A 15,197-nucleotide genomic window follows, 5' to 3' on the forward strand; every position below is an offset into this window, starting at 1 on the left:
ATGGGAAACCTCTGATGAGCACTCTCTGATTATTTAACTAGTTTGTTAATGTCTTCGTCGAACCTCAGGCTGAAACCAAAGTGTGTGTATGTGTATGTATATATATATATATATATATATATATATATATATATATATATATATATATATATATATATATATATATATATATATATATATATATATATATATATATATATATATATGATAGAGTTCCTTGATCAATACATGAGATCCTATTTATTTGTTTGATTTATATGGCTGCCTATCTCATATTCATGACTCTGGGGGTCTAACAATATTAAAAACAGTAAATACACACACACACATTCACACCCACCACCTATCACAGCAACCAAGACAAATTACACAACATTGGTCAGCACAACCAGGAAGTGTACTTTGTCAGAGAGAGAGGGGGGGGGAGGGAGGGAGGGAGGGACGCTGGAGCACAGAACAAAGTCTTCAAGGCCTTATGGAAGGCGGACCTGATCTCTGGAGCAATAATCTTACCCAGGATGATGCCTTGTAAGATGATTTTCCTCTTAGTTCCGGCCACATGACCCAGAGCACGTCCCTCCTGCCTGCCTAGATGGGATGCCTAGAAGCAAACAGAGATAGGATCAGTCTGGCAAGACTTGTGCTTGATATCTCAGCACTGATTTCTGTCAATCACTGCATTGCTTTCAAGGTACTTTCAGGCTTCTCTCTTCATAATCTGCTATAGGAACAGGGCTGAGAATCAGTGCCAGAATGACTGGTTTGTAGTTTATCCTCCCTGCCCCATTTTGAAGATAATACCGTCTCTTTTTTTCCAGTCAGCTGATACGTTATGTCTCAGGGTTTTTCAAATAATAAAAGGTTTCCTCCCCAAAATATGGCAATTTGGGAACCAGTTTGGTGTTGTGGTTAAGGCATCAGGCTAGAAACTAGGAGACCACGTGTTCTAATTGCATTTTAGGCATGAAAGGCAGCTGGGTAACTTTGAGCCACCCTTTCTCTCTCAACCCAAATTCACCTCACAGGGTTGTTGTTCTTGTGGGGAAAAGAGGAGTGGGAGGAAGGACAATTGTTTGCAGTCTTAAATCATTTATAAAAACAACAAAGACAGAGTAAAATAAATAAAATAGAAAATGCTTTCCTAAGGATCAAAAACTTGTAACCAAAATATCAGGGAAAAACCAAAAGCTTCTCAGTGACATGATACTGTATAATCTTCCTATTCTTTTGTTGCTCAAACTAATGGATGTTATTCTGATGGCAGAAAGCTCAAATATATTCTTCTGTTGCTGGTTTAAGGCTCAGTCTAGAAGTAATGTCCTTGAATACATGAACATTTCTATGTATTTGAATAAAACCATACACTTATATTAGAGCATAAGTTTCCATTTAATTAACTTCATTTTCAATTTGCTACATGAGAATGTCCTCTCTGTGTTATTAAAAACATCATTTCCCATGTAAAATCCAAACAACACAAAATTCTCAGCCAGCAGTATCTACAGACTAAACAACAGGCTGCATAATTGAGAATCAGACACTTGATTGTCATCATCACGCCCATTCTATTTGTCCACCAGTAAAAATATAAGGTATCAGAAAAAGCTGATACAAAAAAGAAAGCTAGTCTGTTTATGAATCTCAAATACAGCCAAAATGGTAGGTGTATATCCCTTGTTTTGTATATATCTTGCCATTCCATGATTGATTTCTATTTTTAAAAAATCCTTTCTGAGCTCACCATGATATCATATCTAATGTAACTCAGTTTTCTCCATATTGATGGAGAAAATAAGTTTTTAATATGAAGTTTCAGTTTTCTAGTTTCTGCTATTTTCTTCCTTATTAACCATCCTAATGCTATGAGTCCTTTTTGTTCATCTTTGATATTCTGGTGCACAGCTTTTAGTCTGCTGATGTTTTTTCTTCAGGTTCCATTCAGCTTTATGCCACTGAATCTACGTGAATATTACAGATCTGTAACACAAGTTTGTGGCTTTGTAAATGCAAATTTCCCCAAAACCCATTGTAATCTACACAAAAAAATAACAACTGAAGCATAATAATTTTTGAATTGCCAAGATGGGATATATTATAAAACAGAAGATGATTCATAAATTAACCAGGAATATAATGGAAGGTTAAGGAAATCTAAATCCTTATTGTAATTTTGATACTATATGCTGACTTTGCATAGGGTTTGGCATAATTTTTCTATATGACTTTGATTACTTTTTTTAGCACATTATTTTTGTGTTCAGAATTGCACAAACCTGAGTTGGCTATTTAGCTGCATTTAGCATTTAATCCTACATATAAGCATTGAGTGTAATTCCCATTGAAATGCATAGGCTGTATTATTGAATATAATATCTGTTAATCCAAGGCTAAATGGATTAACAGATCTAGTTCACTGCAAACTGCAAAAAGCAATTTTTAATCAGTGAATGGGATAATGAGTTCAAACCAATATCTTCTGGATATTTTTCTTTAATTCTTCCTTGTTACCATACTTACTAGGGGACAACACTGTTTCAGTCTAAGGTGTACTTTCCTTTAAAGATATATTCTTCCTAAAGCACTTTATACATGTATTAAATACATGGACAATTATTTATACATTAATAGGTAAGCAGAGCCAATTCACCTTTTATATCCAACTATAATCAAAATGTCAAATTTAAAAATTACTTACATCCCCCCCCCACAAAACAGCAAATGTTTTCTTTCTCTAATAAACATCCCTATTGCTGTAAATGTGTTTTATTTCACTGTGACTATTTTTTAAAAAAATGAAAATAAATCAAATGGATTCCGGATCTAGGAATCTACTCCAAACCGAATCGAAACAGAGAAGCAATGGGTGTGGCCAGCTTTATAGCCAGAATACAGATATTCGTATTTGCATGGTGTGTGTGTGTGTTATGACTTTTAGCTATTGCCGAGGAACTTTGCCTGGCTCTTGCACCCCCCCCCTCCTGAATTAGACGAGGTAGGGAGTAGACCCGGGTACCCCGGGATCCGAAAATCCGGAGAGCATTTCTGTGGGAAAGACCACCTTCTGTGAAAAGATGTATCCGAGGGATAAAAGCTTCTCCACCACGGATGGTAGGCCCCGATTCCTAGTTTGGAGGAAAAGGATTTCTGGAGGAGAAGACTCGAGGCGTGGAACCGACTGACCGCCGGCACTGCTTCCACGGTCCTTTCCAAAATCTGTGCCACGCTGCCACGTTTTTCTCTCTCCGGGTAGAAAGGCTTACTCGACTTTGAGATGATCTGGCCACACACACACCCCTCGGCCACCCGCCCGAAACCGCAGAGAGGACTCCTCGGTAAGTCAATCAAATCACATTGCACGGCACAGACGGGGAAGAGAAAGAATGGCGCGGCCACTTTCTTTATTAGACGGATGGTGTTATTTTAAAAAATGTTTGAAATTTCTACCATTTCCCCACGCTAAAGCTTATTAACCTTGGAAGTCCTGAGCAGTGACTGTGCCTCCTTCATACGTTCCTTTTCCCCCGTCTCCCACGACTCGCTTTCTTTTTTTCTGACTTGTAGGCAAACTGGCGCTGCGATAGTTCGCCCGTATAATTCACCCCTCCTTCTAAACGGTCAGAAATCAATATTTTAGATACCTGGGCTTGCATTATTTTGTATTCTACACACAAGCATACATATATGCGCATAAGTATCCTCTGTGTGCATGGATATGGATTTCTGAATTAGTAGGAGACTATTAATGCGGTAGAATACCTGTTGTACATTATTAAAATGTCTAACTATTAAATCGTGCATGCATGCATAAACTGCCCTTTCATAAAGAAAAATACGACTTTATTCATCGCGTGGGTGGGTGTATAATGTACGCATGGTCATTGTGCATTGGACTCAGCAACTGCCCCCCCTCCTACACAGGAACATTTATTGTTGATCTAGGATGATAAAATGAATAAACGACGACTTATCATCAAAGCAATACAATATTCTCTAAAGTGATGTGTTTAATTTTTTTTCAAGTTTAATGTTGCTGTAGTGACCCCTCACAGTGGGAACAGTTTTCTTTTTCCAAGTCCAAAAATACATATGTCTACTTAGCAATAACTTACTGAGTTATTTCCAAGTAAGGGATATTTTCTTAGCTCGTAATAGTCACTTATTTGGAATGCTGGTACTGTACTAAAGCTCTTTGGACTTATAAATACAGTAGACATATAAAGGATCTTTGGTAGTTCTGTTGGCTCCAACTTGAGACGCATCATGGACTCCTTTTAGGTAAATCTAAAATTGTTAATAAGAACAATTAAGGAAATTAAAACAAACCTCTTCTTCTTCTTTGACTCCCCCTCCCCCCAAAACACACCAACTTGGAAGCAATTATCGGTGATTTAAAATAGAGCCATAGCAAGCAAAGGTGTGTTAGTTCATACTCGTTTCTGAATTGTTCAGCTATCTCTTGTGTCTTTTAAATGTAATTTGATGTAAGGTTTATCTATTCTAAAGAAGGAATAAATGATTAAAAGGGGGGATATAAGATTTTAAAATACACAACTGAATAAAAGGAATTTACAAGTATCACAGACATTAAAGTTTTCCAATAATTATTTGACTGTAAATAAGTATCGCATATTATTTAAAAAACAGAAAATGCGATTAGGCTCTAAATAGAATATAAATATCATAAACAGTCAGCACACTATAAATAATTAATTAAGATTATAAACTAAAACTGTAAATGATTATAAATTTTTCTAAAAGTCTGGGCTGGGCTGATTTAATAAATCTCACAGTACTGAATAATAATACACTGCATAAAGAGAAATCTACATGTTGGATGTCGTCCAAACCTCTGCATAAAATTGTAATCTAGAAATGGTTTCTGAACTGAATTAAAATCTGTGTCGGATTTATTTTTTAAGATTATTTTAAGCATCAAAAAGGTAATGTGTCTCTTGAATTTTATCCTACATGGACATACATACATCCTGGTTTTGATTCCAAGAAAAAGTTATCTTTGCCTTCTTCCAGCATTTTTAAAAACTTCCTAATTCATCTATAACTTTGTGTATCCTGGTGTCTCTCATCCAAGTTTTGACTGGGTCAGGCTCTGCCTGGCCTTTTTTTAGATTAGCCACGATCAGAGACCTGCAAGTCCCTTGGACTGCAAGGCGATCAAACCGGATCAAACCGGTCAGTCCTAGAGATCAACTCTGACTGCTCTTTAGAAGGCCAGATCCTGAAGATGAAACTCAAATACTTTGGCCACCTAATGAGAAGGAAGGACTCACTGGAGAAGAGCCTAGTGCTGGGAAAGATTGAGGGCAAAAGAAGAAGGGGATGACAGAGAATGAGGTGGCTGGATGGAGTCACCGAAGCAGTAGGCGGGAGCTTAAATGGACTCCAGAGGATGGTAGAGGACAGGAAGGCCTGGAGGAACGTTGTCCATGGGGTCGAGATGGGTCGGACACAACTTCACAACTAACAGCAACCCAAGTAATAAAACCTTAGTTATATTGAATATTGATATCTCCAACTTTAACTGTGCCCCCTTTTGCAGTTTTGCCTATATTTCCACTGCTAGATGGGTAAGTGAATAATTGAATATATTTAAGAGTTCATATTTGTGTTAGGCGCCTGCAATACTTACAGGCAAATGCTCTTTGCAGTCCAATTGCATATACCCAAAGTGTGGGATTTATCTATTTATTTATATCCTGCCATTATTATTTTTACAATTAACTCAAAGTGTGGAAGGTACCTAATACTCTTTCCTTCCCCTATTTCCCCCACAACAACAGCCCTGTGAGTGAGTTGGTAGCTGAGAGAAAGTGACTGGTTCAAAGTCACCCATCTGGCTTTTATTGCTCAAATGGGATTAGAAATCATGGTCCCCCCCCCATTTTTAGCCTGGTACCTTAACCACTAGACCAGATTTACTAATTTGGTAAACTTACTATCATGCTAAAATTACTAATATAAACAGCAAATCTGCCTACACACATAATTCAGATTTCTCTAGTCTTGGGCATAGCATTGTTATCTCTCATCCTCTAGAAGATAATAATGACTAAAAAGTAAGTAGCACGGTTGTATCTTAACTTTGCCAAAATGTATGATAATGTTTCATCTTTGAGAAATATTCTTGGGACTTTGTTTTAAAAACAACAACAGGAGCACTGAATGTTGCTCAAAATGTTGGAAAAGCAATAAAAAGGGGGAAAGGGAAATTTCCATGTATTTCTACATTTCTTTAAAAAAAACCTCCAATTTAGCATTGTAATAAAATTACAAATAGCTATAATACAGTAGCTGCAATATAATAGCCACTGTATCATATACTAGGTATATAATTAGAAAAGAGAGAGTAAGCTAAGCATTTCAATTTAGCCTAATTCATATTTTTGGGTTTATGCTCTGTCTCCATCTTCATATCCAGTTTTTAAACACACTTTTGGAATACTTTCCAACCTATATATTCCAAAAATGAAATTGCCATTGAAATGACGCTAAGCTTTTGAATTTAAAAAGTTTGTTTCACAGATTCTGTTCAGTTCAGTTAAGCACTGGACAGTTTTTTTAAAGTAATATTTTCATTTTCCTTTCTTGAACAAAAATGAATGTTTAGAATACATGTTAAAATATAAACTATTTGATTAGTTTTGATCATATTTTACAATAGATTTAATGCATGTAAATTTTGACTGATATGAGGTACAGTAACATGTGTGTGTGTGTGTGTGTGTGTGTGTGTGTGATATTTGTTTCTTCTTTAGATTTTTTTTAAAATAGCAAAATAGAAAACTTTTATCTGTGAAGAAGACTAAGCATGCTTACCTGTTGTAACCCTTCCAAGGGATACAAAATTATTCAGAACCAATGTAAATTATTCTATTGTAACCCTCCCCTCCCACATATTGGTAGATGGAATTGAGTAAAATAAAATGTGCATTAAATTCAAATGGGGTACAAAGTCTTGCTGTACTGGATCCATGACAACACTATTGTTTATTTTGCATGTGAATTCCAATGTGCGACTAAGTTCATGTGGAACCAAATATACTCAATGAAGATTACGGTTAGCTACAGTATTAAAATTTATTTTTGGTAGAAAACCAAGTAAGCGGTACTCAAACATTTTGGTCCCTTCAATTGCAGAGCTCTTCCCCCCAAAGCATTGGTTTCTCTCTGTGTTTTTCTTTTCTCCCATTCAGTCCTGGTGTCCTATTCTACGAGACTGCCTGGAGAAGTCCCTGCAGTTTTCCTTACAAAGTCCCCCCCGCCCTACAGAAGTGATTTGCCATTGCATTCTTCCAAGGGCTGGGGGAAAGTGACTGGAGGGCTCAAGGTCACTTTTTCGGCTTTGTGCCTAAGGTAGGATTTAAACTCAGAGTCTTTCTAGATTTCCAGCCTGATGTCTTAATCCCTATACCAAACTGGCTCTCACCTGGATTATATCTATCGATATCGATGTACTAGAAATCACAATGGAGAACTTTTAATATAGTTATTTGAACTTCGTGGACCTCCTGAAAGGATCTCAGGGACTTCCAATGTACAGTTCGAGAACTGCTGCTTGAAAGTTTGAAACAAAGTTTAAAAACAAAGGGAGATTTCCTTCTTGAGGCATTTCCCCAGAGTTTATTTAAAACCACAACACTTAACTCCTGGGAAGGTTAATTAGCATGTTTTCTTTTTGCTTCAGAAGCAAAGAGGCTGGGTGGTGAACGAGTTTATTAACAGTAAATGTAATCCCTAACACTTACCGGCTCCTGGTGTGTGTTAATAGCTGACTCACTCCATCTACATTCCTTGCGGAAGATTTAGACTACCGCAATGTTGCTCCTCCGCTGAGTCTGGAGCTCTGCTTTCTCCACACCGGCGCCCTACTGGCAATTGCAAGAAACATACCTTCCCATAATCCCTATTGATTAGAATATGTGGGTTTTAAAAGTCCTACGGCTGAAACTGCTAGACCAAGTTATGACCTCGATCAAGGGATGGATGCCCGATAAAGAACGTGGAAAGGTCGCGGGGTGCGTGGGACGAAGGAGGCGGTCGTGGTGCGGGTAAGGGAAGCTGGCTGGGACTGCCAACTTCGCCCAAGGAGAGCTATACTGCCCCTATTACATTATCCAGTTTTACGTGCCGCCCGATGACCAGAGACTCTGGCCAGTAATAACGTGAGACGCGTTTGACTCAAGCCGATGGGTCTCTATGCAGTTTCCCCCGACATCCCTCTGAATGAGAGACCGTTGGGGGAGATAGAAGGAGCGCTCGGTTTGGTGCTAGGGTTCCTTCCCCTCCGATGCGTCCATCCGCTGCAGGGCGGGGCCTTTTTGGGTGAGTGGGGGGCGGAAAAGACCCAGCGTCCCTCGGTCTTCGTCCTGCATTCCCTGTCCATGGGATTGCCCCCCACTTCCAATTTCCCTCTTGGAGTCACTGCCCAAGTGCGTGAAAGCACTTTAGATAAACTCTCAATATCGAAACGGCGTTTGGTATCACAGTTAAAAGGAATTTTCATTCCGTCGGTGCCTCTTAACACCACCCCCGTCCCTTCCTCAGAAGATGAACCGTATTGGGACGCGCTCCCTTTATGCATGGGTTGGTCTCGGAACAATGGGTCCATTGGTTCCCTCCCCCCAAAGGGGGACTCTATCTGGATTAATGGACTCTCTCCGGATTAATGGAAAGTAGAGGGCGGCATCTAAGAGAACAGGATTTCTCCACCCAGATATACGCAGTTATGCGGTGCTAACGTAAAATATTATTTAAAAAAAATGCCCGATCCTGAATGTTTTCGAAAAGAATAAAATACTAGCGGCCTCTTTCTCAGGTAAGTTAAAGGGTTGGAGGAGGGGGAAATAGCATAGACTGTTGCAAGATGTGGGTGGAGAATTTCAGTGGAGAGAGAGAGAGAGAGAGAGAGAGAGAGGGAGGGAGGGAGGGAGGGAGGGAGGGAGGGAGGGAGAGATCTGTTCTTGTCTTCTGCAGCCCTGCTCTCTTCAGCTTCCTTTACCTTTAAATATACAATTGAGAAATATACACGACGTACACCCACTGCATTGTTAAACAGTTAAATAAATCTTCCAGAATTTGGGCTTTTGGAATGAGCCGCGAACTCTTTCCATGATATATGTCTCTTTTATTTCAGAAATATATCCTACCTTTTGTTCCTTGTTTTATGGGCTTTCCGGAAAACGGCCCAGAATGTTCTAAGAAGTTACGGGAAACAGTCTGTTGGAAAGGGGAAGAAGGTGGGAACAGTGGCCATTTTTTAGATTCTTCAGGAGATCGCCATGCCTACCACTCCGGTTTTAGAAAAAAAGACTTGCAAAGTTTTCAGTCAAGAAATTTAGCAGGAGAAGATAATGGCTGCAATAATTGAGAAAAGCCATGTGGAATTGGAATGTGTGTTCCCCCAATAACCTTATATGGGTGACTCCGTTTCTCCATAATGCTAACTCAGTAGGAATTTAACAGTTGTCCACTCATAAGACGCAGGATATCCCCATCCTCATTTTTAGGACTAAGTCATTTACAACTGATGTAGAGGACCTCTCGGCGTAGATTAAGAACATTTTAATTTAGGCAACCTTCGAACCGGAATTATGGGAAATCTTTTCCCTACCAAGGGGCAGAACTGGTTGATAAATTAAGCAGAATCATATCAAAAGATAACAATGGAAAAGTTGCCGTTTTAAGGTTAAGGTCCGGAGGTGCAACCGAGATTCTTTACTTTTTTAATTATTTAATTTATCAAACTTGCCAAAGGTGGCTTACAGGTATCGAATAAAATGCACTATAAAATATTAAAAACAATAAACAAGGATCTTCAATTTAAAATTCAATTAGAACTTAGATTCCGAAGTTAAAAATTATAGGGATCTGGGAGAGGTTATTCCATTGCAATGCAATATTAATAGCTTCAACAATAATTTCTTCCCACAGACTTCAAAGAAACATTGTACTTTTCTTTCAGAAACTATGACATGGAAATGGATGAGGTGATTTCTCCTACTAGCATCTCATATCTTCTTTTGAGTGGACATACAATTATTTAGTTTTTCCCCCCTCAGGAGGACCTGATATTGTTGGACCATTGAAGAATTGCAATGTAAGATATCCAGATATTATCACTATAATTATCACTATAGAGCAGGGGCCTCTAAAGACCCCTCTTGTCTGGTGATCTTTGATCTGTAGAAGTTCCATCTAGATTTGTCATCATATTTTAATACAGTACTTACCTAAGTTTGGCTGATCTCAGAAATATCAAGGAGGATGGAGTTAGTTAATTTATTTTATTTATTAAAATGTATGTTGTCTATCTCCCCTAATGCTTGGATGGGAGGCTACCAAGAATCTTCTGGGTGTTAGGCTTCACTGACAGATTTAAAAAAAAATCAAGAAAAGAACAAACCACTTCTAAATATTGCCCAAATAACTGCATGGGTACTTTTGTGAATTCACCAGCAGTCAAGCTCAGTTTGCAGAAGATGTTACCATTATAGGAGAAATGCTATATATGTGTCCCTTCCTGTCATTTTGCCTCCTAGGAACTACCTGGACAAGTCCTTGAAGTTTTCTGGGCAAGATTTTTGGAGACGGCTTGCTCTTACCTGCTTCCTAGGGCTGAGAAAGAGGGACTGGGCCAATGTCACTCAAGTCTCCCAGGGTTTTAGCTTGATGCCTTAATAACTTACTGGACTAAACTGGCTCTCATAGAGAAAATATTGTCCCTAATTTTTTGTTTTTGTTTTGTTTTTTGTTCCTACTATGACACTATCATTTTTCTCTCTCTCTCACTCTTCTTTTTCTAAATATTTCCCCTTGATATGCATTTTAAATGTAATGCCATTCTAAAATCTACAGCTGCAGTCTAAAGCGGAAGGCAAATTCTACAGAACGCCCCAGTGATCAACAATTTCCATGCCCTGAAAATGCCCTGTTGCGTCCAAGAAGTTATTGGGAATTGAACTTTATTCAAGGGAGATTTTACTTTTTTAATATAAATTTGTCCCGGGGAAATTTATTTTCTAGTAACCATGGCTAGACTTGTTTTTCAGCTCACCCTTCACTTTCAATATGGGTACTACATTGGTTAGAAAGTAACCTCTCTGATTCCTTTATATTTTACAGGAGTTTATATATGATTTTCACCGTCCACAAAATATGCCATCAAAACTTACAGGTGCTTTTCAGAGGTGTGTGTGGGGGGAGACCCTTCAATAATATCACAGGTAAATTTTCTCGAATCTCAACTCTGTTTTAAATGTAGGGTATTCAAAAAAAAAATATTTGGTATTTCCCCTACCCCCATCTTTTTCCCCTGCTTGGGAAATAAATGAAAATCTCAGTTTTAAAGTTGGCAGAAACTCATCTTATTACCATTGGAATAAGATAACCTCCTGGGATTTACTTCTGAATCTACTTGTACAGGTTTAGTATTGCAGTTTCCTGTTCCCTCTTCTCCTTCCCCCCACCCCCACCCCTCAAGCTTTTGGAAGTACATAGCACAAAAGTATATTTCAATCTCATTCTGACTCTCATCTGGAATTTCCCCAAAAGTCTTCTTGCATGAGGAAATTCAATTCAATTCAAACCTTTATTGTCAGTGCACAACATGTGTACAACGAGATTGGCTGAGCCTCCCTTAGTTCACCCCCACAACACAATACATCTCACAGTGAAGACAAAAAAATCCCTAACCCAATAAATCATATTAACACAGTCCTATTTCACCAATGTGAACATGTTGCATGGCACTGCAAGTCTATCGTACTACATAGTTATGATGTTATTTCACGTTCAGGAGTCTGACAGCCTAAGAATAAAACCTGTTCTTTAGCCTGTTTGTTTGGCTGGCTATGCTGCTATATCTCCTTCCAGATGGTAGGAGGGTAAAGAAATGCTGACCAGGGTGTGAGTTGTCCCTGAGGATTTTCCTCACTCTTCTAAGGCAGCGAGCCCTAGTAATCTCATCTAGTGGTATCAGGAGACAGCCTATGATGTTTTGTGCTGTGCTCACCACCCTCTGTAATGTCTTTTTATCCATGGCTTTTAAGCTGGCATACCACACCATGATGCAACAAGTGGGGACACTTTCTATTGTGGACTGGTAAAAGGAGGTCATCAGTAGTTGTTCACCCTTGTTTTTACACAAGATCCTAAGGAAATGGAGTCTCTGTTGGGCCTTCCTGGCCACCTGGATCATGTTGTTTTTCCAGGTGAGGTCTTCACTGAGGTGGACTCCCAGAAATTTAAAGGAGGATACTCTCTCCACGCAGCCCCCCTCGATGTAGAATGGGCCAGGTTCCTCCCTCTTCTTCCGGAAGTCTAGCACCATCTTCTCTGTCTTGCTGATATTCATGTGCAAGTTGTTTCCTGTGGATAATTTCTGAACCTCCCCCCCCACCCTGAACACTCATTCGTCTCCACCTCCTACAAATCTTACCAAAGTTAACTATAAAAATTCTACCTTTTTTTCTGCCTAGCATTTTCCTGCAAGTGCAGAGACTATGTTTTTTGGATCAATTGAGTGTTGATCCATTGGTTGCAACAAGCAGTGATCCACTGGCTTGCTCTTGTGGGCTAGGAGAGAGAGCAATTGGCCCAAAGTCACCCCGCCAAGCCTAAGATGGGACAAGAACTCACACATCTCCTGATTTCTAGCCTGGTGCTTTAATCAATAGACCAAAATGGGTATTATTATTACTATTCCCTTGAAGTTCAGATTATCAATGGATTTCAGCTAGTAAAGGAAACATGTATAGGATAACAAGTCTTCTTCAGATTAAAGAGTTCCACCTCTGTCTTGATCAGGTACAAATCTCTGGAATTCCATAAGGCAACAAAATTGCTTTATTGACTGGATCTGATTAAAATAATATACTTTTAAAAGCCAAAGTTCTCTAGGAGTTCACTTGACTATCATACATGTATGTTTTAGCTCCATTATGATATGTCTTGTGCTTCCATTATGAGATACTTGGTGGTAAAGAAATTAAATTAGGTGCCGCTTAAACATTTCTTGGTAAACTATTCGTGCATAAATTAATAGCCATTATATTATCCAGTTGTGATTACTTCTGTTAATGAGGAGGAGGAGGAAGTCATCCAAATTTGTACTACTCAATCTATTGCAAAAATAATGAGCAGTTATTTGCATCATGAATTCTTTTTCATCAGTTTTAGTGTTATTCAAATTATCTTTCCTATAGTTCCAGGGAAAGCTTGGTCACTCTTTTTTGACCCATTGAGTGATCAAATCAAGGTGGCATCTGGCTATAGTTAGTAAAGAAACCATACATTCCATAAACCGCATGTATTCATTCTGGAAGCAAAGAAAAAAATAATGAATAATTTAGTGTTCCTCTGTTCTGGTGCAAAACCTATCAGTATGTGAGCTTCCTACTACTACATAAGAAAAAGACTGCTTTTAGGCAGAACGGTTTCAGAGCATTAGTTCTGACTACAAAAGGAAGATTCCCAACATATTTTGTGAATAGTTTTAATATTAAAAATTAAAAATCCAAAGCTGGGGAATATGTACAATAGACCCAAACAAAATAAAGTAAAAAGCTTTCAAAAAAATTTCACTGGGTGAGGAAGATCCAAAAAAACTGGTCCAATACTTTAGGTGGGAAATGGGACATTTAAGATCAGCCCAAGATGATGGTTGTAAAATGGATGCAGAGTCAAAGTTTAGTGTCCAGGGGCAAAACAACTGTTGCTTCTTCCTTTCTGAAAATGCAAACGTTACTCATTCCATCTATTTATTATCTTAAGTAATCCATTTATGTGCTTTTGTCCATTAGAAAGCAGTAATCGTGGTCTTTCTATGAATAACACTTGAAAGTAATAGAGTAAATAATTTAATGGGATACTATAAATACTATTCATTTATGTTATACACTGATGCCAAATGTATAAAAGTTTAAAGACTTTCCAGCGTAGCAGTAATACAACCAATCAATATAATAAACTTAGTGAAGAAATATTAAGTTCTGCTAATGTCCCAATTGAAATCCTTCAAAGAGGGTAGGATTTTTTTTCCTCAGACATAATTTGTTGAAGGCTTCTGAGTATACTGTTTTAATGATGAGCGTTATTAGATGAGAACCTGGAACAATCAACAAATGTTATGGCGACGAAATGCTGTCAACATGTAGGAACCCATTGCTACTGAGGGCTAGTGTGGAGATTAAAAAATGATTCTGAAGTGCCATATAGACAGATTGATGGCAGCCAACCTATTAATGAACCTACTGCCCATTGCATTATGTGCTTTGTGTGGAATAGAACAGAACAGAATGAGTTGGAAGTGACCTTGCAGGTCTTCTAGTCTAGCCCCCTACTCAAGCAGGATGCCCTATATACCATTTTAGATAAGTGACTGTCTAGACTCTAGACTCTTCTTAAAAACCTTCAGTGATTGAGCTCCCATGATGTCTGAAGGCAAATTGTTCCACAGGTCTATTGTCCTCACTATTAGGAAGTTTCTCCTTAATTCCATGTTGCTTCTCTCTTTGATTAGTCTCCAACCATGGTTTCTTATCCTGCCTCTGGCGCTTTGGAGAATAATTTGACCCACTCTTCTTTGTGGCAGCCACTCAAATACTGGAATGCTGCTATCATGACACCCCTAATTCTTCTTTTCTTTAGACTAGCCAAACTCAAATACTGCAGTTGTTCTTCGCATGTTTTAGTCTCCAGGCCTCTTAGTTGCTCTTCTCTGAACTTTTCTGATTGTTCATTGGCTCTCTATATGAAAAGTGGGGGAAAAGCCCTAATGCAAATGTCCAAGGGAAAAGCCATTGTGACCTGGTGTTTAGTCTGTTCTTCTCCAAAATATGACATCTCAAGCAAAATGATCTGCAAAATAGGTTCCTGTCCACCAAAGTATAGAGTAATAAGGAGGGTGGGAGAATAATCTGAATTAGAGGTATATGCTGTCTGATAACCCACATCCCACCATCCTTTCCCACCTCTTTTTCCCTAGATCTCAGATGCCCCAAATCCTTTTGCTTTTGAGGCAGGCAACATCCATGTAAGACCTAAAAGAGCGTTTATCTTAGACCATTTCCATACTAAGAGGTTGGACTGTGTTATAATGTCATCCAGTTATGCATCACTGCTGGATACAAGTTTTATAGTGGTGCAGAAATGCCCAGATGATATTGTAAGAATATATACAT

The sequence above is a fragment of the Thamnophis sirtalis genome, unplaced genomic scaffold (genome assembly GCF_051295495.1).
Source record: "Thamnophis sirtalis isolate CommonGarterSnake01/CBP01778 unplaced genomic scaffold, rThaSir2_p1.2 scaffold_3, whole genome shotgun sequence".
NCBI classification, from domain to species: Eukaryota; Metazoa; Chordata; class Lepidosauria; order Squamata; family Natricidae; genus Thamnophis; species Thamnophis sirtalis.